Source organism: Rhinatrema bivittatum, unplaced genomic scaffold (genome assembly GCF_901001135.1).
Source record: "Rhinatrema bivittatum unplaced genomic scaffold, aRhiBiv1.1, whole genome shotgun sequence".
Taxonomy (NCBI): Eukaryota; Metazoa; Chordata; class Amphibia; order Gymnophiona; family Rhinatrematidae; genus Rhinatrema; species Rhinatrema bivittatum.
In genome coordinates this window covers 66958-89000 of record NW_021820270.1, presented here as the reverse complement: position 1 = coordinate 89000, position 22043 = coordinate 66958, and the positions used below count along the sequence as shown (strand labels likewise).

Genomic DNA, 22043 nt, shown 5'->3' with positions numbered 1-22043 from the left:
TCTGCTGGTGAGACATCCGTGTCCGTCCTGGAATCTAAACTTGGTCCTTACTGCTTTGGTGCGGCACCCTTTGAATCTTTGCGAAGAACAACTTTGAAAGACCTCACGTTGAAGGTGGTGTTTCTGGTGACGATTGTGTCTGCTCGCACTGTTGGAGCTTCAGGCCTTGTCATGTAGGGAGTCTTTCTTGAGGATTTCGGACTCGAGAGTTTCCTTGCGAACGGTTCGTTCGTTTCTTCTCAAGGTAGTTTCCTCTTTCCATTTATTTATTTATTTATTTATTTATTAACTTTCTCTTTATTAAATTTTCCAAATTATTACAAAGTATGACTTTGTTAAAAGAAAAATGGTACATCATATGAGAAAACGAACAAATGGAAAAAGAAAAAAATTTTACATCATGAAATTAAGCCAGGTAAACTAACCATTTCAGTTTTCTCCAGATAACCCTTTAGACCCCAAACTCTAGAGGGGGGAAGAGTAACAGCAAATTCAAGGAGATATTAAAGAAAATAACTTTTAAGAAATAATGTCTTCTCTATTCCGGTTAGTACTAAATCACGGATGTTATACACTACTCAATAACTTGGAAGCTTTTTTTTCGTCGACAAAGTCTTTCAATTGCTCCGGTTGAAAAAACACATAACTATCCTTATCGTACTTCACAACACATTTACAAGGGAAGCGGAGGAAGAATGTTGCTCCCACATCTATTGTTTCTTGTTTCCATTTAAATCAGTCTGTAGAACTTCCGTCCTTCTCAGATCTGGATAGGTCGGATCCTTTTTCTAAGGACTTAAGGAAACTGGATGTTCGTAGGGCATTGATGTGCTATCTGGAGGTTACCAACAGTTTTCATGTCTTAGATCATCTCTTTGTGCTCTGGAGTGGACCAAAAAGGGGCAATATGGTATCAAAGACCACAATAGCTCATTGGCTGAAAGAGGCCATAAATTCTGCATATTTGCTAGGTGGTAGGCCCTTACCAGTGGGTCTTCAGGCACATTCTACTCCTTCTCAAGCCGCCTCCTGGGTGGAATGTCAACAGATTTCTCCGGAGGAGATTTGCAGAGCAGCTACATGGAAATATTTACATACTTTTGAAAGGCATTACCGTCTGGATGTCCAGGCCCTGGGGGCAGGCGGAGAGCGGGCCTCTCCAGATCCCATCCCAGGTAAGAGAACCTCTGGTACATCCCAGGAGTCTGGACTGATCCGGGTACGTACAGGGAAAGGAAAATTGGTTCTTACCTGATAACTTTCTTTCCTGTAGTACCACGGATCAGTCCAGAGTCCCGCCCACTTGGCACTTGAAGGTAATGGAGAGTCTGCTCCTTTTCAGCATTTGTTTTCTTTGGTCGGCAGATCAATCTAGTTTTCTGAGTTTCACGGGTTTTATTCCCATTTGGGGGTTAGTGAGCCAGCTTAAGTTATAAGGTTACTGTATATAGTTAATTTGGTTTTTTGGACCATTCTGCTTTGTGACTGAGTAATACTGATGGACTGTAGGTGGCGCCCTGCTATATACGGCAGAGTCCGTCAAAACTTCTCTGTCTCCATCTACTGAAGGGGAAGCAAAACCCAGGCGTCTGGACTGATCCTTGGTACTACAGGAACGAAAATTATCAGGTAAGAACCAATTTTCCTTTCAATACACAGCTTTCCCAGGGTCAAACCCACACCCAGCATGCATTACCACAGGCCTAATACCATAAGGGCTACAAGGGTCTTTTTTTTCTTTTTATTATTTTCAGGGTTTCTGCTTGGAACCACAGCAGTACCTGTACATATAATATACATGCTATAAGTGATTTTTTTTACCTCATGTAACATCTGTTATTATAAATGCATAATTTTGAATTGTGTATGGGGAGGGTACAACCGGGGCGGAGGTGAGTGCAAGGCTGTAAGGTTCACCTGGGGTGCTTAATCCCTACACACCAGCCCCAGGGGACAGGGGGAGGGGAAGAGGAGGATTTGGAGACGAGGGGCTTTCAAGAGCAGAAGAAAGGATGCAGCTGTTGAGGGGAGGGACAAGGGGAGGTGGAGATGGTAAAAGGGGCAACTCAGTGAGTGGAAGATGGAGGACAGAGGGGGCAATAGAGGGGAGATTTGGGGAGGTATAGGACTGGCACAGAGAACTGGAGGGGGAGAAGGGGGGGATAGAAACATAGAAACATAGAAATGACGGCAGAAGAAGACCGAATGGCCCATCCAGTCTGCCCAGCAAGCCTCACACATTTTTTCTCTCATTCTTATCTGTTACTCTTAGCTCCTTGTTCTATTCCCCTTCCACCCCCACCATTAATGTAGAGAGCAGTGATGGAGCTGCATGCAAGTGAAATATCTAGCTTGATTAGTTAGGGGTAGTAGGGGCAGTAACTGCCGCGATAAGCAAGCTACACCCATGCTTATTTGTTTTACCTAGACTATGTTGTATAGCTCTTGTTGGGTTTTTTTTACTTCTCCCCTGCTGTAGAAGTAGAGAGCCATGCTGGATATGCATTGAAAGTGAAGTATCAGGCACATTTGGTTTGGGGTAGTAACCGCCGTAACAAGCCAGCTACTCCTCGCTTTGTGATTGCGAATCCTTTTTTTCTTCACCCCTGTTGTTGAAGCTATGCAGGATATGCGTGAAGCATCAGTTTTTTGTTTTTGTTTTATTTTTCCCCCTGCCGTTGTTTGTTGTTTGTTTGTTTGTTAATTTTTTTTTTCCCCTGCTGTTGAAGCAGAGAGCTATGCTGGAAATGCGTGATGTATCAGTCTTTCTCCCATGCCGATGCAGCAGAGAACCATGCTGGATATGCATGGAAAGTGAAGTATCAGGCACATTTGGTTTGGGGTAGTAACCGCCGTAACAAGCCAGCTACTCCCCGCGTTTTGAGTGCGAACCCTTTTTCTTCTCCCTTGCCGTTGTAGCAGAGAGCTCTGCTGGATGTGTGAAGTATCAGTTATTCTTCTCCCCTGTCATTGAAGCAGAGAGCTATGCTGTATATGCATTGAAAGTGAAGTATCAGGCATATTTGGTTTGGGGTAGTAACCGCCGTAACAAGCCAGCTACTCCCCTCTTTGTGAGTGCAAATCCTTTTTTCCATTACCTCTTGCTGTTGAAGCTTAGAGTGATGTAGGAGTCACAGTAAGCCTGTGTATGTTTATTTAATAAGGGTATTGACTCCAGGCAGTAGCCGTCATTCTGGCGAGTCACCCACTCTTCATTGGCAGCCTCTTGACTTTATGGATCCACAGTGTTTATCCCATGCCCCTTTGAAGTCCTTCACAGTTCTGGTCTTCACCACATCCTCCGGAAGGGCATTCCAGGCATCCACCACCCTCTCCGTGAAGAAATACTTCCTGACATTAAATTCCTGACATGAAATCTAAATGAATGGAGAGGCAGAGATAAAGAGAATTAAGGAGAATAAAATAGAAAGATCGATATTAGACAGAGGCGTAGGGAGATACTGACAAGACGGGAGAGAGATGAAACAGAAAATGAACAGGAGATCCTGTAAAGGAGTTAGGAGACCAAGAAGAGGAAAGCAGTATAAAGAGATGAAGACCAAAGTGATTAGAAAAATAAAAGTCTGGACAGCCAGAGTAGAAAAAAGCATTTTACTTTCAGTTTAGTGGATGGACTCTGTTGATTTTGGGACTGTGCAGCTCCGGATCTCTTATTTTGCACAATACAGGAGGAAATGTTTCTCTTTCTCTGGTGCTGCACCGCATGCAGACTCTGGTTTCTTGGGGTTTCCAGTTCAGTTTTTGAATGAAGGCCCATGATGGCGCCAGGATCTCTGTACTGGTTCTGATTGAGCTGGCAGCCCATAGGGGCAGGAGGAAGCTGCTGGGTCAGAATAAGAATGAACATGAAAGCCCCATAGAACAGCGAGTCCTGGCTCATGGCGTCATGTGTTATGTTCAGGTTGAAGGCGCCCTTTTTTACTTGGCCATAGCTGCCAAATAGCCTGGGTACGGCTCTGGGTGTCAGTATAACTTCATTTCAGTTTGTTCTAGGTTGCATGATTTTATTTTTTTCAGAGGCACCGAAGATGCATGTTCGTGATCCCCATAGAGGAATATATCTCTTGACCATTTTTTGCGTTGTTCTTCTGCTGATTTCTTATCACTTCCAGACTGAAAATACAGGTGAGATGTCTTTTAGTTTCCTGTGCCTTTTTATTATTATTAACTGCCGGCATTTTATCCCGACTTTCTCTTATTCTCTGGGCACAGCTGGTCATGGAGTTAAGAGAAAAGGATTAGAAACTGTTTGCAATGTTAGGAATAAAATTATATCTGAAGAGATAAAATCCCCCGTCCCTCAGACTTTCCCTTGTGCGTGCAGTGGTTCGAGGAGGAAGCCAAGGGCCAGGGATGCCAGTGTCAGATCCTGCTTCTCACTTCCCCCTCCATCGCCTCAGGTACAAGGTAGACTCTGAGTCCTAATGTGGAGGGAAATAACTGAAGTACCTGAATTGTAACTCGCCTTGAGCTCTGATTTTGGAAAAGATGTGCAATTAAATCTGAAATCCAAATCTATTAGAGTAACAATGAGGCTGCACTGTAAATCTTAAATGCAGGAAATACAGTAATGATTGCTGCTCCCAAATTCCCTTACTCCCCCCCACAGACTCTGACCAATAGCAGAGCTCTCCCAGCCACCTGTGCTCCCTCCCACAGCATCTGACCAATAGAAGAGCTCTCCCAGCCACCTGTGCTCCCTCCCACAGCCTCTGACCAATAGAAGAGCTCTCCCAGCTTCTGACCAATAGAAGAGCTCTCCCAGCTGCCTGTGCTCCCTCCCACAGCCACAGGAATAATGCAGGTTTTGGGTTTATGCAGCAGGGAGATTTTATTTCTCAAGATTTCCCCCTATTCTTTCCACTCCATCTTTCCTTACCCCACCTCCACCCCCTACCCCTACCCTTACCCCCCTAGGCCCCTTCGAGTACCCAGTCTTTAACCCCAGCCTCCTAATTTTCAAAGTACATTATTTATATTGTAAACTCCATTTATAGTAGAAAATGTATGGGAAGAGCTGGTGAAACTGAAAGTGGACAAAGCCATGGGGCCTGATGAGGTTCATCCCAGGATACTGAGGGAGCTCAGAGATGAGCTGGCAGGTCCACTGTGTGACCTGTTCAATAGATCCCTGGAAACGGGAGTGGTGCTGAGAGATTGGAGGAGAGCGGTGGTGGTCCCGCTTCACAAGAGTGGGAACAGAGAAGAGGCTGGTAACTACAGACCGGTTAGCCTCACTTCGGTGGTGGGAAAAGTAATGGAGTCACTGTTGAAAGAGAGAATAGTGAATTATCTACAGTCGGGAGAATTGCTGGACCAGAGGCAGCATGGATTCACCATTGGAAGATCCTGTCAGACAAATCTGATTGACTTTTTTGACTGGGTAACCAAGGAATTGGATCGAGGAAGAGCACTCGATGTCATCTACTTGAACTTCAGCAAAGCTTTTGACACGGTCCCGCACAGGAGACTGGTGAATAAAATGAGAAGCTTAGGAGTGAGTGCCGAGGTGGTGGCCTGGATTGCAAACTGGTTGTCGGACAGAAGACAATGTGTGATGGTAAATGGAACTCTCTCTGAAGAGAGAGCGGTTTTAAGCGGTGTACCGCAGGGTGTTGGGACCGGTCCTTTTCAATATCTTTGTGAGCGACATTGCGGAAGGGATAGAAGGTAAGGTATGTCTTTTTGCGGATGACACTAAGACCTGCAACAGAGTGGACATGCCGGAAGGAGTGGAGAGAATGAGACGGGATTTAAGGAAGATGGAAGAGTGGTCGAAGATATGGCAGCTGAGATTCAATGCCAAGAAGTGCAGAGTCATGCATATGGGGAGTGGAAATCCGAATGAACTGTATTCGATGGGGGGAGAAAGACTGATGTGCACGGAGCAGGAGAGAGACCTTGGGGTGATGGTGTCTAATGATCTGAAGTCGGCGAAACAATGTGACAAGGCGATAGCTAAAGCCAGAAGAATGCTGGGCTGCATAGAGAGAGGAATATCGAATAAGAAAAGGGAAGTGATTATCCCCTTGGAGGCGGTCCAGAGAAGGGCGACCAAAAAGGTGGAAGGTCTTCATCAAATGACTTATGAGGAGAGATTGAAGAATCTAAATATGTACACCCTGGAGGAAAGGAGGAGCAGAGGTGATATGATACAGACTTTCAGATACTTGAAAGGTTTTAATGATCCAAAGACAACGACAAACCTTTTCCGTAGGAAAAAAATCAGCAGAACCAGGGGTCACGATTTGAAGCTCCAGGGAGGAAGATTCAGAACCAATGTCAGGAAGTATTTCTTCACGGAGAGGGGGGTGGATGCCTGGAATGCCCTTCCGCGGAAGTGGTGAAGACCAGAACTGTGAAGGACTTCAAAGGGGCGTGGGATAAACACTGTGGATCCATAAAGTCAAGAGGCCGTCAATGAAGAGTGGGTGGCTCGCCGGAATGACAGCTACTGCCTGGAGATAATACCCTTATTCAATAAACATACACATGGTTAATGTGACTCCAACATCGCTCTAAGCTTCAACAGCAAGAGGAAATGTGGAAAAAAGGATTTGCACTCACAAAGCGGGGAGTAGCTGGCTTGTTACGGTGGTTACTACCCCAAACCAAATAAGCCTGATACTTCACTTTAAATGCATATCCAACATAGCTCTCTGCTTCAACGGCAGGGGAGAAGAAAAACGGATACTTCACGCATATCCAGCATAGCTCTCTGCTTCAACGGCAGGGGAGAAGAAAAACGGATACGTCACGCATATCCAGCATAGCTCCCTGCTTCAACGGCAGGGGAGAAGAAAAATGGATACTTCACGCATATCCAGCATAGCTCTCTGCTTCAACGGCAGGGGAGAAGAAAAATGAATACTTCACGCATATCCAGCATAGCTCTCTGCTTCAACGGCAGGGGAGAATAAAAATGGATACTTCACGCATATCCAGCATAGCTCTCTGCTTCAACGGCAGGGGAGAAGAAAAACGGATACTTCACGCATATCCAGCATAGCTCTCTGCTTCAACAGCAGGGGAGAAGAAAAACGGATACGTCACGCATATCCAGCATAGCTCCCTGCTTCAAAGGCAGGGGAGAAGAAAAATGGATACTTCATGCATATCCAGCATAGCTCCCTGCTTCAACGGCAGGGGAGAAGAAAAATGGATACTTCACGCATATCCAGCATAGCTCTCTGCTTCAACGGCAGGGGAGAAGAAAAATGAATACTTCACGCATATCCAGCATAGCTCTCTGCTTCAACGGCAGGGGAGAAGAAAAACGGATACTTCACGCATATCCAGCATAGCTCTCTGCTTCAACGGCAGGGGAGAAGAAAAACGGATACGTCACGCATATCCAGCATAGCTCTCTGCTTCAACGGCAGGGGAGAAGAAAAACGGATACTTCACGCATATCCAGCATAGCTCCCTGCTTCAACGGCAGGGGAGAAGAAAAACAACCAATAAGGGCTGAATAACATAGTCTGGGTAAAACAAATAAGCATGGGTTTAGCTTGCTTATTGCGGCGGTTACTACCCTACTACCCCTAACTAATCAAGCTTGATATTTCACTTGGATGCAGCTCCATCACTGCTCTCTACATTAATGGTGTGGATGGAAGGGAAATAGAACCAAAATGCTAAGAGAAACAGATAAGTATGAGAAAAAAATGTGTGAAGCTTGCTGGGCAGACTGGATGGGCCGTTTGGTCTTCTTCTGCCGTCATTTCTATGTTTCTATGTTTCTATATTTATACTAACTATAATGTATGCTAATTATAATTGTATTTAAATATGTTTTATGTTAACCCATATGTACAGTATAACCCTGGTTTCCCACACCCTCTAATCCACCTCCCCTTCCTCCCCGCCCCCTCCCTCACCCCCCTCCCCTGGTCATTGTTTATTGTATCAGGTTCATTGTAAAGCCCTGTTGGCTATTTTATAGTTCTATGGAAACCGATGTGATGTTTTCCTAACGAATATCGGTATACAAAACCTTCAAAATAAATAAATAAATAAGATGTGCAGAGAGCTGGAAGGGTTTACAAATTTCAGGACTACAGTTGAGCGATGGAAGAGTGATCCTTGCCAAGGGAGGATGAGTGACAGAACGAGGTCTGACCCATGAGAGCTTCCCAGGCTTCATCTGCTCTTACCCAGCAAGGACAGATGGAAGACATTTTTCAGTAGGATCTAGGAGTATCCAAGAGTAGGTGGTGGTCAACAGTATCAGAAGCAGAAGTAGTATACTACCGTCCACCAGGACAAAATGGTCAGACAGATGATGAAATGCTAAGAGAAATCAGGGAAGCTAACCAATTTGGCAGTGCAATAATAATGGGAGATTTCAATTACCCCAATATTGACTGGGTAAATGTAACATCAGGACTTGCTAGAGGCAAAAGGTTCCTGGATGTAATAAATGATTGCTTCATGGAGCAATTGGATCAGGAACCAACAAGAGAGGGAGCTACTTTAGATTTAATTCTTAGTGGAACGCAGGATTTGGTGAGAGAGGTAACGGTGGTGGGGCCCACTTGGCAATAATGATCATAACATGATCAAATTTAAACTAATAACTGGAAGGAGAACAATAAGTAAATCTTTCAAAAGGGAAACTTTGATAAAATGAGGAAAATAGTTAGAAAAAAACTGAAAGGTGCAGTTGCAAACGTTGTGTTCAACAGGCTTGGACATTGTTTAAAAATACAATCCTAGAGGCGCTGTCCATATGTATTCCACACATTAAGAAAGGTGGAAGGAAGGCAAAACGATTACCATCATGGTTAAAAGGTGAGGTGAAAGAGGCTATTTTATCCAAAAAAAAATCCTTCAAAAATTGGAAGAAGGATCCATCTGAAGAAAATAGGATAAAACATAAGCATTGTCAAGTTAAGTGTAAAACATTGATAAGACAGGCGAAGAGAGAATTTGAAATAAAGTTGGCCATAGAGGTTAAAACTCATAATAAAAACTTTTTAAAATATATCCAAAGCAAGAAACATGTGAGGGAGTCTGTTGGACCATTAGATGACCGAGGGGTTAAAGGGGCTCTTAGGGAAGATAAGGCCATTGCAGAAAGACTAAATTAATTCATTGCTTCCATGTTTACTAATGAGGATGTTGGGGAGATACCAGTTCCAGAGATGGTTTTCAGGGGTGATGAGTCAGACGAACTGAATGAAATCACTGTGAACCTGGAAGATGTAGTAGCCTAGATTGACAAACTAAAGAGTAGCAAATCACCTGGACCGGATGGTATGCATCCTAGGGAACTGAAGGAACTAAAAAATGAAATTTCTGATCTATTAGTTAAAATTTGTAACCTATCATTAAAATCATCCATTGTACCTGAAGACTGGAGGGTGGCCAATGTAACCCCAATATTTAAAAAAGGCTCAAGGGGCGATCCGGGTAACTATAGACCAGTGAGCCTGACTTCAGTGCCAGGAAAAATAGTGGAAACTATTCTCAAGATTAAAATCGTAGAGCATATAGAAAGACATGATTTAATGGGACACAGTCAACATGGATTTACCCAAGGGAAGTCTTGCCTAACTAACCTGCTTCATTTTTGTGAAGGGTTTAATAAACAAGTGGATAAAGGTGAACCGGTAGATGTAGTGTATTTGGATTTTCAGAAGACGTTTGACAAAGTCTCTCATGAGAGGCTTCTAAGAAAACTAAAAAGTCATGGGATAGGAGGCGATGTCCTTTCGTGGATTACAAACTGGTTAAAAGACAGGAAACAGAGAGTAGGATTAAATGGTCAATTTTCTCAGTGGAAAAGGGTAAACAGTGGAGTGCCTCAGGGATCTGTATTTGGACCGGTGCTTTTCAATATATATAGAAATGATCTGGAAAGAAATATGATGAGTGAGGTTATCAAATTTGCGGATGATACAAAATTATTCAGAGTAGTTAAATCACAAGCGGATTGTGATACATTACAGGAGGACCTTGCAAGACTGGAAGATTGGGCATCCAAATGACAGATGAAATTTAATGTGGACAAGTGCAAGGTGTTGCATATAGGGAAAAATAACCCTTGCTGTAGTTACGCAATATTAGGGTTCCATATTAGGAGCTACCACCCAGGAAAAAGATCTAGGCATCATAGTGGATAATACTTTAAACTTGTCGCCTCAGTGTGCTGCAGCAGTCAAAAAAGCAAACAGAATTTAGGAATTATTAGGAAGGGAATGGTGAATAAAACGGAAAATGTCATAATGCCTCTGTATCGCTCAATGGTGAGATCGCACCTGGAATACTGTGTACAATTCTGGTCGCCGCATCTCAAAAAAGATATAGTTGCAATGGAGAAGGTACAGAGAAGGGCAACCAAAATGATAAAGGGGATGGAACAGCTCCCCTATGAGGAAAGGCTGAAGAGGTTAGGGCTGTTCAGTTTGGAGAAGAGACGGCTGAGGGGGGATATGATAGAGGTGTTTAAGATCATGAGAGGTCTTGAATGAGTAGATGTGACTCGATTATTTACACTTTCAAATAATAGAAGGACTAGGGGGCATTCCATGAAGTTAGCAAGTAGCACATTTAAGACTAATCGGAGAAAATTCTTTTTCACTCAATGCACAATAAAGCTCTGGAATTTGTTGTCAGAGGATGTGGTTAGTGCAGTTAGTGTAGCTGGGTTTAAAAAACGTTTGGATAAGTTCTTAGAGGAGAAGTCCATTACCTGCTATTAATCAAGTTTACTTCGGGAATAGCCACTGCTATTAATTGCATCAGTAGCATGGGATCTTCTTAGTGTTTGGGTATTTGCCAGGTTCTTGTGGCCTGACTTGGCCACTGTTGGAAATAGGATGCTGGGCTTGATAGACCCTTGGTCTGACCCAGCATGGCAATTTCTTATGTTCTTATGAATATATCAAGGACAATACGGATTGAGTGAAGGGCTTTGGCTTTTGCTAAGAACAGGTCACTGGTGATGTTAGCAAGGGCTGCTAGGCAGGTAGATCTGTGGGTATTTATTTATTTGTTTTATTTATTAAGTTCTTAAATAACCGTCATTCAGACTGCCAATCACAACGGTTTCTATATATAAAAACATTAACAATAATAATAAAAAGAGCGATTATTCATAAAATATCACAGAATAACACAAAAATACACTACAGGGTGTATCCCCTAACTCTATCGGCCTGTGCCCCATCTCTCACTCAGCTAAGAACAACCCTCTGCTTCCTACTCTGGCCTCTCCCTTCCCAGGCAGCAGAGAGCAGGAGGGGAAGGGGTGAAGCTGGAGTGGGCAGAGCAGAGCAAGAAAGAGCTAATCCTCTCCTTAATTCAGCCCCTGACTCCTGTCATTTCCCAGGAGCCCATGCATGGAAAAAAAACACAGGCAGAATAAGATCCCTGCCTTTATATTTCTCAGCTGTCAGTCCCATATTCTCCATTTCTGATTGATGTCATTCCCTTTGTTTTGTGTCACATAATTAGCAGAAGGATATAAAGTCAATGGCCCTGATCGGCCCGTGGTGGCTGTTCTGGGTGGAGATGCTGAGTTACCCTGCCGCCTCTCCCCACCCCTCAGCGCCCAGCACATGCAGGTGAGGTGGTTCCGAATAGGCTTCAATTCATTCATCCACTTGTATGAGAATGGGATGGATCAGAATGAATACCAGATCCCAGAGTACTGAGGCAGGACGGAGCTCATCAGGACTCAAATCTCCAAAGGCAGCGTCTCGCTGAGGATACACAATGTCGGGCTGAAAGATGAGGGAAGTTACACCTGTTTCTTTCAATTAGATACTTACTATGAAGATGCAACGCTGGAGCTGAAAGTAGCAGGTAAGTGGCAGCTTTTAGCCTCTTTTGACTTTGCACCCTTTCTCTGTTTATTCTGACAGTGGCTGAATGACATAAGGAGCCTTTAGTGCAGGAGACACAAAGTGCCGTATTGTAGCTGCACGGCAGGACTCCCTGATACTGCAGAGATATTGATAATTAAATAGGCAGAGGAGGGATAGGGGAGATTTAGTGTGGAGAGTGAGCTCAGGGTACAAGAATAGACAGCGACAAACTGAATAGGGTGGTAATTTAGTAATAAATTACTGCAATAAATAATAATAACCAGGACTTGGACCTGACCATATTGTAGGGTGCTGAGCCGGGAGTGAGTGATTGAAGCAGAAACACAGGGAAGACTCAGGTTAGAGGTGGAAGCAGGGGAGAAAGATCTCATACTGCCCCTCTATAAGGCTCTTATGAGGGCTCACTTACTGTCCAGGTTAGGCAGGTACCATTCCTTTACAAGCTCACACCTTATCCTATCAGATACGATTTCTCTTCTGTAGCCCTTGCTGGGAGCTTGCAATCCACCATAGTTACAGGTTCAGCTTGCTTACAGTTTAAGCTCTCCTTAGTTAGAAAAAAACCCAGGCAGAATAAGATCCCTGCCTTTATATTTCTCAGCTGTCAGTCCCATATTCTCCATTTCTGATTGATGTCATTCCCTTTGTTTTGTGTCACATAATTAGCAGAAGGATATAAAGTCATCGGCCCTGATCAGCCCGTGGTTGCTGTTCTGGGTGGAGATGCTGAGTTACCCTGCCGCCTCTCCCCACCCCTCAGCGCCGAGGAGATGCAGGTGAGGTGGTTCCGAATCAGCTTTCATTCACTCGTGCACCTGTATGATAATGGGAAGGATCAGAACCAATACCAGATCCCAGAGTACCGAGGCAGGACAGAGCTCATCAGGACTCACATCTCCAAAGGCAGCGTCTCGCTGAGGATACACAATGTCGGGCTGAAAGATGAGGGAAGTTACACCTGTTTCTTTAGTTCTGATACTTACCATGAAAAAGCAACGCTGGAGCTGAAAGTAGCAGGTAAGTGGCAGCTTTTAGCCTCTTCTACTTTGCACCCTTTCTCTGTTTATTCTTACACTGACTGAATGACATAAGGAGCCTTTAGTGCAGGAGACACCAAAGTGCCATATTGTAGCTGCACTGCAGGACTCCCTGATACTGCAGAGATATTGATAATGAAATAGGCAGAGGAGGGATAGGGGAGATTTAGTGTGGAGAGTGAGCTCAGGGTACAAGAATAGACAGTGACAAACTGAATAATAATTAATAGAGATGTGAATCGGAACTGATATCGGATCCGATTCTGGTTCCGATTCACATCTATAGAGATGTGAATCGGAACTGATATCGGATCCGATTCTGGTTCCGATTCACATCTCTAATAATTAATACTAACCAGGAATTAGACCTGACCATATTGTAGGGTGATGAGCTGGGAGTGAGTGAATGAAGCAGAAACCCAGGGAACAACATAAGAAATTGCCATGCTGGTCAGACCAGTGGTCCATCAAGCCCAGCATCCTGTTTCCAACAGAGGCCAAACCAGGCCACAAGAACCTGGCAATTACCCAAAAACCTAGAAGATCCCATGCTACTGATGCAATTAATAGCAGTGGCTATTCCGTAAGAAAACTTGATTATTAGCAGTTAATAGACTTCTCCAAGAACTTATCCAAACCTTTTTTGAACCCAGATACACTAACTGCACTAACCACATCCTCTGGCAACAAATTCCAGAGCTTAATTGTGCGTTGAGTGAAAAAGAACTTTCTCCGATTAGTTTTAAATGTACCCCATGCTAACTTCATGGAGTGCCCCTTGGTCCTTCTATTATTCAAAAGTGTAAATAACCGGTTCACATCTACTCATTCAAGACCTCTCATGATCTTAAAGACCTCTATCATATCCCTCCTCAGCCATCTCTTCTCCAAGCTGAACAGGCCTAACCTCTTCAGCCTTTCCTCATAGGGGAGCTGTTCCATCCCCTTTATCATTTTGGTTGCCCTTCTCTGTACCTTCTCCATTGCAACTATATCTTTTTTGAGATGCGGTGACCAGAATTGTACACAGTATTCAAGGTGCGGTCTCAACATGGAGCGATACAGAGGCATTATGACATTTTACGTTTTATTAACCATTCCCTTCCTAATAATTCCTAACATTTCCTAGCGTGTAGCAGATGGACTCAAAACAAATGGGTATAGTGTGCTCGTGCTAGCAGTTGGAGACGGATCTGACGTCAGCACGAGTACATATACCCCCACAGGAAGTGTAGCAAATCAGTAATTTCCGTCTCCAAAGCAGTTTAGAGCTACCTCACGCTCACTGAGCATGTTTCCAAATTCTAAACGACTAAATTCCTAGAAGAAACCTACTGAAGGCAAGCCCCGCACTCCTGTGGTGATGCCAGGCGGTCGCTCACCCGGTTGAGTTTCCCCGAGCTGACTTCCGTGATTCCTCGGAGGTAGGAGCCTCGGTCCGGTGGTCGGTTTGCAGCAGGGACCTAGCCCCCGAGTGGCTCGGGCGCGGCTTGGTCCCCGAACGAGACGAGTTCGGGCGCGGCCTAAGAGGCAGCGGATGCACTTCCTCGAGCGCGGTGGTGAAGGTACCTACCCTCTCCCCCCGCAGCCGGAGACCGCCCGGGTCGCAGCCGGGAAGCGCCGAAGACAAGGTAAGGCGTACATCTTTACTTGGTCTCCGAGGAAGTGTGGATTGACTGGGCCTGCCTACGAGGCAGCCCCGCTTAAGAGGTTGCCATTTTGCTCTATTCACCTTCGCCATCTAGGCGCATGTTATTGGCTGTATAGCGCACGCGGTAGGCGCCTGTTGCATAGCGAAGAGCACGCGATAGGCGCACGTTGTTTAGCGCACGCGATAGGCGCACGTTGTTTGGCGCACACTACTGGAATACGCGCACATTATTAAGACACCGCATATTTAAGAGCCAGCAGTGAACAGTGAACCGGGAAATTAAGAGAAACAAAGGGAGAAGAGGGCTCAGAAACCTGCAAAATAAAGAGAAGCAGCAGGACCACGTGGTGAGTGATACTGCTCCCACCCCCAACCCAGCCGGTCTAGCCCAGCACTGTTTTCAGGCGTTTAAATTACAGACGCTTCCCTGGGCGTCCCTCTTTCTGCCGCGATCCTTTCTCAATCTCTCTCCTCCTCCACTGCAGGGGCTTGTGCGGTCGGCACAGCCCAGTCGGGGCAAGAGCCCGCTCACCCTTCCCTTCTGTGAGCCAGCAGTGAACAGTGAACCGGGAAATTAAGAGAAAAAAAGGGAGAAGAGGGCTCAGAAACCTGCAAAATAAAGAGAAGCAGCAGGACCACGTGGTGAGTGATACTGCTCCCACCCCCAACCCAGCCGGTCTAGCCCAGCACTGTTTTCAGGCGTTTAAATTACAGACGCTCCCCGGGGCGTCGCGCACCCGAAGGAGCGCGACCTAAGGGGCCTGCCCCTTCGGGCAGACCCGGAGGGCAGACTATACTCCTCTTTACAGTCACTTCAACCCATTCTTCCTATGTCACTGCAGGGCCCTCAGGCAGCTACAAACCATCACTTCAGCTCCACGTAACCCTGCAAGCAAACCTTGGCGGCGTTTCACCCCTCTTCTACCACACCCACACGGGGCCAACTCTAATCAGCCAACGCAACACCTTTAACACAATACAACAGTTTTTCAACGGTCTTTCATCAGCAGCCCAGGAAAACTTTCTCCCTTCCCATACTTATCCAACTCTCTAACATCCTCCGCCTGCCACCTCTTTACCCCCTCATTCCAGTCTACCACTCTTGCCAAACCGACCTCCCAGAATGCATCCAGTTTTTACAATCCCGATTCTTCATCACTGCCTACCATTGATAGGAAAATCAACCAGGCAAGCACAACACCGCAACCTAAAATCCCTCACTCCAATGCTGATTACACCGATCACCCAACTTCTAGGCCTCACCCTATTTTCGCTATCATTATTCAACGCACAATCTCTAACCAAGAAATCACTGATTCTCACCGACTATCTCTCCGACGCTAAGCCCGATATATGCGCAATAACTGAAACATGGCTTAAAGACTCAGACACAGCCATAATAAACCAACTACCGACGCTGACATATGACATCTTCTCACTCCCCAGACAGAAAAAAAGGGGAGGCGGAATTCTTTTAGCAACTAAAAAAAACTTAAGATTCTCGCAACACCCAGTCAACTCATACTCCAAACTAGAAATCGGCTTTTTCACTTCAGACCATCTTCAAATTCTACTTGTCTACGCTCCCCCGGGCCTCCTGGAAACAGATGCATCTCCTATGGTGGAAATAGTCTCAACTCTCCTCAACTTGGACGCCCCAGCCATTATCCTAGGTGATTTTAACCTGCATGTAGACAATCCCACTCTTACTACCAGCTGTGAAGCCTTTCTCACAGCCCTCTCAGCAATGGGATTCAAACAGATAGTGAACAAACCAACACACAAAGCCGGTCACACTCTGGACCTTATCTTTGTTAACAAAGACATCCATCCTGCATCGCTCCTCAATTGCAAGAAAGTACCTTGGTCAGACCACACTCTTATTTCGACCTCATTCTCACTGAAAGAATCCAGCACCCCCCACGTTCCTTCACCCACATTTCTTTACAGAAAATCTTGCTCCTCAGAAGACCTTAAGAACCTCCTGACCGCTCAACTTCCCCTTATAGACCTCACCGACCCAAACATGGCTCTCTGCTCTTGGAACAAAATTACAGAAGATATAGCCAACAAGCTCTGCCCACTATCTACAAAAAGGGCACACTCAAATGCTTCCAAAAGACAACCTTGGTTCACCAATGAACTTAGAAGGCTAAAACAATGCTTAAGGCAGAAAGAGAGCAAATGGCACAAAGCCCCATGTGCCAGCACACTCTCCGCCTACAAATCTACACTACACCATGTCTAATTATACAAGTCCTCTACTCTAAAATCAAAAAGGGACTTTTACGCCTCCAAGATCCATAACCTGGTCTTCAATGCCAAAGCACTCTTTGCCTACGTATCTAGCCTTACCCAAATCAACCCCCTGGAAGTTCCTAGCAACCTAGCACAAGCTAAAGCGGAAGAACTAGCTCTATTTTTCCAAAACAAAATTGCCAGCCTTCTAACACAGCTGCCCTCCAATACCATCTCATACTCGACTTCTTTTAATCTCTACTTCAAAAGCACCCGTCTTGAAGCTTTCGATCCCATCTCCTCCACTGAGATACAAGTAGCACTAAGGAGAATGAAACCTTCCTCTCATCCTACGGATCACATTCCTACGAAACTCCTCTTGACAATTCCAGACTCCATTTCCAAAATTCTGGCGGACATCATTAATTGTTCTCTCTCCCAAGGACTCTACCCAGAGGACCTTAAATTGGCTTATCTCAAACCACTCCTAAAAAAACCCAATCTGGATCCTAAAGACCCAAATAACTTCCGCCCAATCGCCAACCTGCCCTTCATAGCAAAACTCATGGAAAAATTAGTGAACACTCAACTTTCAGACTACTTAGAAGATAATAATCTCCTGTTCCCCTCCCAACATGGGTTCCGCAAAGCCTTTAGCACAGAATCACTCCTCATTTCCCTGACAGACTACCTCATCATGGGCCTCGACAAAGGACAATCATTTCTACTGATTCTACTGGACCTCTCGGCAGCGTTTGACACTGTCAATCACTCCTTCCTCATAAATCAGTTGGCGGCAATAGGAATTACTGGCGCCGCACTTAATTGGTTCAAAACTTCTCAACAACAGAGGCTACAAGGTTAAAATCCAAAACAAAGAATCATCACGTTACAATTCAACCGTAGGAGTCCCACAGGGTTCCTCTCTGTCCCCTACGCTCTTTAACATCTATCTCTTACCGCAATGCCAGCTCCTCTCCAGCCTCAATCTAAAACATTTTCTATATGCGGACGATATTCAGATAATAATTCCTGTTAAAGACACATACTTGAAAACACTAGATCACTGGGAAAACTGCCACCAACAAATCAAACTCCTCCTCACTAGTCTAAACTTAATATTAAATTCCTCCAAAACCGAACTCCTGCTCATCTCTCCCGAGAACAGTAACATCACTTCCACTCACCCTGGCATCCCACAATCCACGCAACTGAGAGACCTTGGAGTTTTAATTGACAATCGGATGAATTTGAAAGCTTCTATCAACAAAACTACCAAAGACTGTTTTCACAAACTCCAAGTCTTGAAAAGGATAAGACCTCTCTTTCACTTGCAGGACTTTAGAACAATCCTTCAGGCATTAGTTTCTCAAAGTTAGACTATTACAATTCTATCCTACCAAGTCTCCCTTCCTCCTATACCAAACCGCTTCAGATGGTACAAAATGCGGCAGCACAAATATTAACAAACACCAGAAGAAGAGATCACATCTCCCCTATCCTAAAAAGCCTTCATTGGCTGCCAGTGCACTTCAGAATTCTCTACAAATCCATCTCCGTTATCTACGAAATCATTCATCAACATACTTCTATCAACCTGCAAATTCCTCTCCTCTTACACAATTCTTCAAGACCTACCAGAGACGCATATAGAGGTTCACTCCAGGTTCCTCCAACCAAAGCCACTAGACATATTACCTTGAGAGATCGGGCCCTCTCTACCGCCGGTCCCCCTTTATGGAATTCCATCCCCCCAGACCTAAGACAGGAACCCTGCCTCCCAACCTTCAGGAAGAGACTTAAGATTTGGCTCTTCAAACAAGCTTTCCCGGACTCCAGCTAATGTCCTTCAACTTCAAGTTCTATAACACAACCAGCTCATTTAACTGTTCGTTGTAAATATTTAAAATGCTATTAACCTTTTCTTTTTCCTTCCTCTCCCAGTTTAAGCATACTTGTTTTTTGTAACTGCTTTCTTCCGCACTACAGTTCCAGTTTGTTTTTTCTTTCTATGCACCACTGTTTTAATGTAAACCAGCATGATGTGATTTTATCATGAATGCCGGTATATAAAAACCTTAAATAAATAAAAACCTTAAATAAATATTTATAAGACGCTCATAGGCGCACATTGTTAAGATGCCCGTTAATAGGCGCACATTGATAAGACGCCCGTTAATAGGCGCACTTTGGATAAGGCGTCGCACATTGATAAGACACCCGTTCATAGGCGCACATTGATAAGGCGCCCGCTCCTAGGCACACATTGATAAGACGCCCGTTCTTGAGCGCAGGCTGTTCAGCGCACTTTGATAAGCGTACATCCTTAGGCGACACATATCTTACTCCGGCTGGGAGGAAATAAAAGGTGAAATGGAGCAGAAGAGAGCTCGTGCGTCCGCAGAGCTGGCACCTCCAGAATCAGGCATAAGAGCTCTAAGCCTCTGCTCAGCATGCAACCTCAGAGCCACACAGAGCGAGGAAGCAGACTCACTATGCGCCCAATGTGAGGAGGCCATGGGAGTTCCGGGCCAGGACCGGTCCCAGCCCAGCGGTTACTCAGGGAACACTCCGGACTTAGCAGGCCGCGGCGAGCAGCCAGGGAACCCAAGAGACCTGGTGCCCCTAAGGCCAGATCCGGCCTCGCTCTCCTGGGTGGAATTATTTAAGGGGATTCCCGCCTTTGTCCAGATGCAGTCTGCTCCTCGAAGGGGTTTTTCCGTTCCAGATGATCCGGCCCCTGGACCCTCGAGACCTAGGCACGGGCACTCGCCACCCGACAGCCCCAATTATGGGGATTCGGATTTTTCTGTGGAAGATGAGGAGCCCCCCGAGGAAGGTGAACTTCCCTCGGAGATAGAACCTTATCGGACTATGAGACTCTTCTTTCAGAAAGAGGATCTTCCAGGCCTGGTCTCCCACTGCCTATCAGAACTGGCTATTCCGAGCCAGGACGCCCCAGGGGACCCCAAGATGAACCCCCTGTTAGAGGGCCTCCGCCAACCGGCTCACCACTTTCCACTCCTACAAGCAGCACAGCAGCTAATCGATCTGGAATGGAATGTGCCGGAGGCATCATTTAAAGGGGGTCGGGCCTTGTCAGGCATGTACCCTCTGGACCCGGCGTCCAAGGAGCTGCTGGCGTGCCCCAAGGTAGACGCCATAGTTAATGCAATTGTGAAGCGCACCACCATTCCGGTGGAGGGGGGTGCGGCCCTCAAGGATGTACAGGACCGGCGCATGGACACCATTCTGAAACAAGCCTTTGAGGTAGCAGCCATGTCCCTACAAATCGCGACCTGCTACACCGTGGTGACGCGTTCCTTTTTATCGCAAGCTAGAAACCACACCCCGGGAGAAGACATGGAGTCAGCTCTCGCATTTCTCACTGATGCAGCCTCCAACCTCGTCCGTACGGCAGCCAAGGGAGTATCATCTTCAGTGGCAGCCAGAAGACAGCTTTGGCTACGCCATTGGGCGGCCGACTCTTCCTCTAAGACACGCCTCACAAGAATGCCCTTTAAGGGTTCCCTACTGTTCGGCAGTGATCTCGAGAACTGGGCTAGTAGATGGGGTGCCTCTCCATTACCCCGTCTACCAGAAGACAGGTCGAGGAGGAGCCAGCGTTCTAGACCGTCCAGAGGTAGAAACTCTCAGCGCTTCCACCCATACAGGGCTCGCTATCAAGCACCTCGTTCTCGGGCCAGGAACCACCCTTTCGGGCTAAGCACAACAAGAAGAGAACCGGCTCGGGTTCCGGTCCCGGCCGCAACCCACAATGACAATCAGCCGACCCATCCGAGGGTAGCAGCCATAGGGGGCAGGCTAACCCTCTTCTACCGCAGGTGGGTCGAGATTACTTCGGACCAGTGAGTCCTCACCATCATCCGGGAAGGATATTACCTGGAATTTCTTCAGCTTCCGCCGAACAAGTTTGTGGAATCTCCTTGTTCACCGCTCAAGACAACGGCACTAGAAGTGACCTTGCAGAGGCTACTGGCCCTAAAAGCCATAATCCCAGTACCTGCAGGAGAGATGAATTCTGGGCATTATTCCATTTATTTCATAGTACCCAAGAAGGAGGGCACTTTCAGGCCTGTCCTGGACCTCAAGTCAGTCAACCGACACCTACGGGTCCCCAGCTTTCGCATAGAAACTCTACGGTCTGTCAAGAATTCAATACAGCCAGGGGAGTTTCTCACCTCCCTAGATCTGTCGGAAGCCTATTTACATATCCCAATTCATCGGGATCACCAGCGCTATTTACGCTTCAAAGTCCTGAATCAGCACTTCCAGTTCTGGGCTTTACCCTTCGGGTTAGCCACCGTGCCGCAGATCTTTACCAAGGTCATAGTAGTAGTGGCGGTGGCACTCAGGAAGGAAGGAAGGCATTCTCATCCATCCCTACCTGGACGACTGGCTGATCAGGGCGAAGTCACCGGAGGAGAGCCGCCGGGCAACCAACAGAGTTATAGCCCTTCTGGAAAGCCTAGGATGGGTAGTCAACATAAACAAGAGTTCCCTACAGCCGTCCCAGTCGCTGGAATACCTAAGGGTTCAATTCAACACCCAGGAAGACAAGGTCAGCCTGACTTCCAAGAGAAAGGCAAAACTCCGGAATCATCTGCAGGTTCTGCTGAGCGCCAGCCGGCCCACAGCTCGGGATTACCTGCAGGTCCTCAGCCTCATGGCATCCACTCTGGAGGTGGTACCATGGGCGCGGGCTCATATGAGACCATTGCAACGCGCCCTTCTATCTTGGTGGAGTCCACGATCACAGAACTACCTCTACCAGCCTCTACCTACCTCTACCAGCCAGAGTGCGGAATCAGCTACAGTGGTGGTTGCAGCCCGGCCACACGAGCCAGGGGTCAAGAATGTCCTCCCCAACCTGGATCCTGCTCACTACAGATGCCAGCCTGAACGGATGGGGAGCTCACTGCGAAGAACTCACCGCCCAAGGGCGGTGAAGCAGAGGAGAGTCAAGGTGGAACATCAACCTACTAGAGGCACGGGCAGTCAGGCTAGCGTGCCTGCGATTTGCCTACAGACTTCGCAACAGAGCGGTCAGAGTGATGTCGGACAACGCCACCACGGTGGCCTACATCAATCGACAGGGCGGAACCAGAAGCCAACAAGTGTCCCTAGAAATAACTCTCCTGATGATTTGGGTGGAAGCAAATCTTCAGGACATCTCCGCCGTCCACATCGCCGGGAAGGACAACACCACAGCAGACTTCCTCAGCAGAGAAAGACTAAATC

At 46.2% G+C, this 22043-nt stretch overlaps 1 pseudogene; it reads left to right on the top strand.

Annotated features, from left to right (window-relative positions):
* LOC115081317 overlaps positions 1-22043 on the top strand; it is an 89066-nt pseudogene that overhangs the window by 21441 nt on the left and 45582 nt on the right.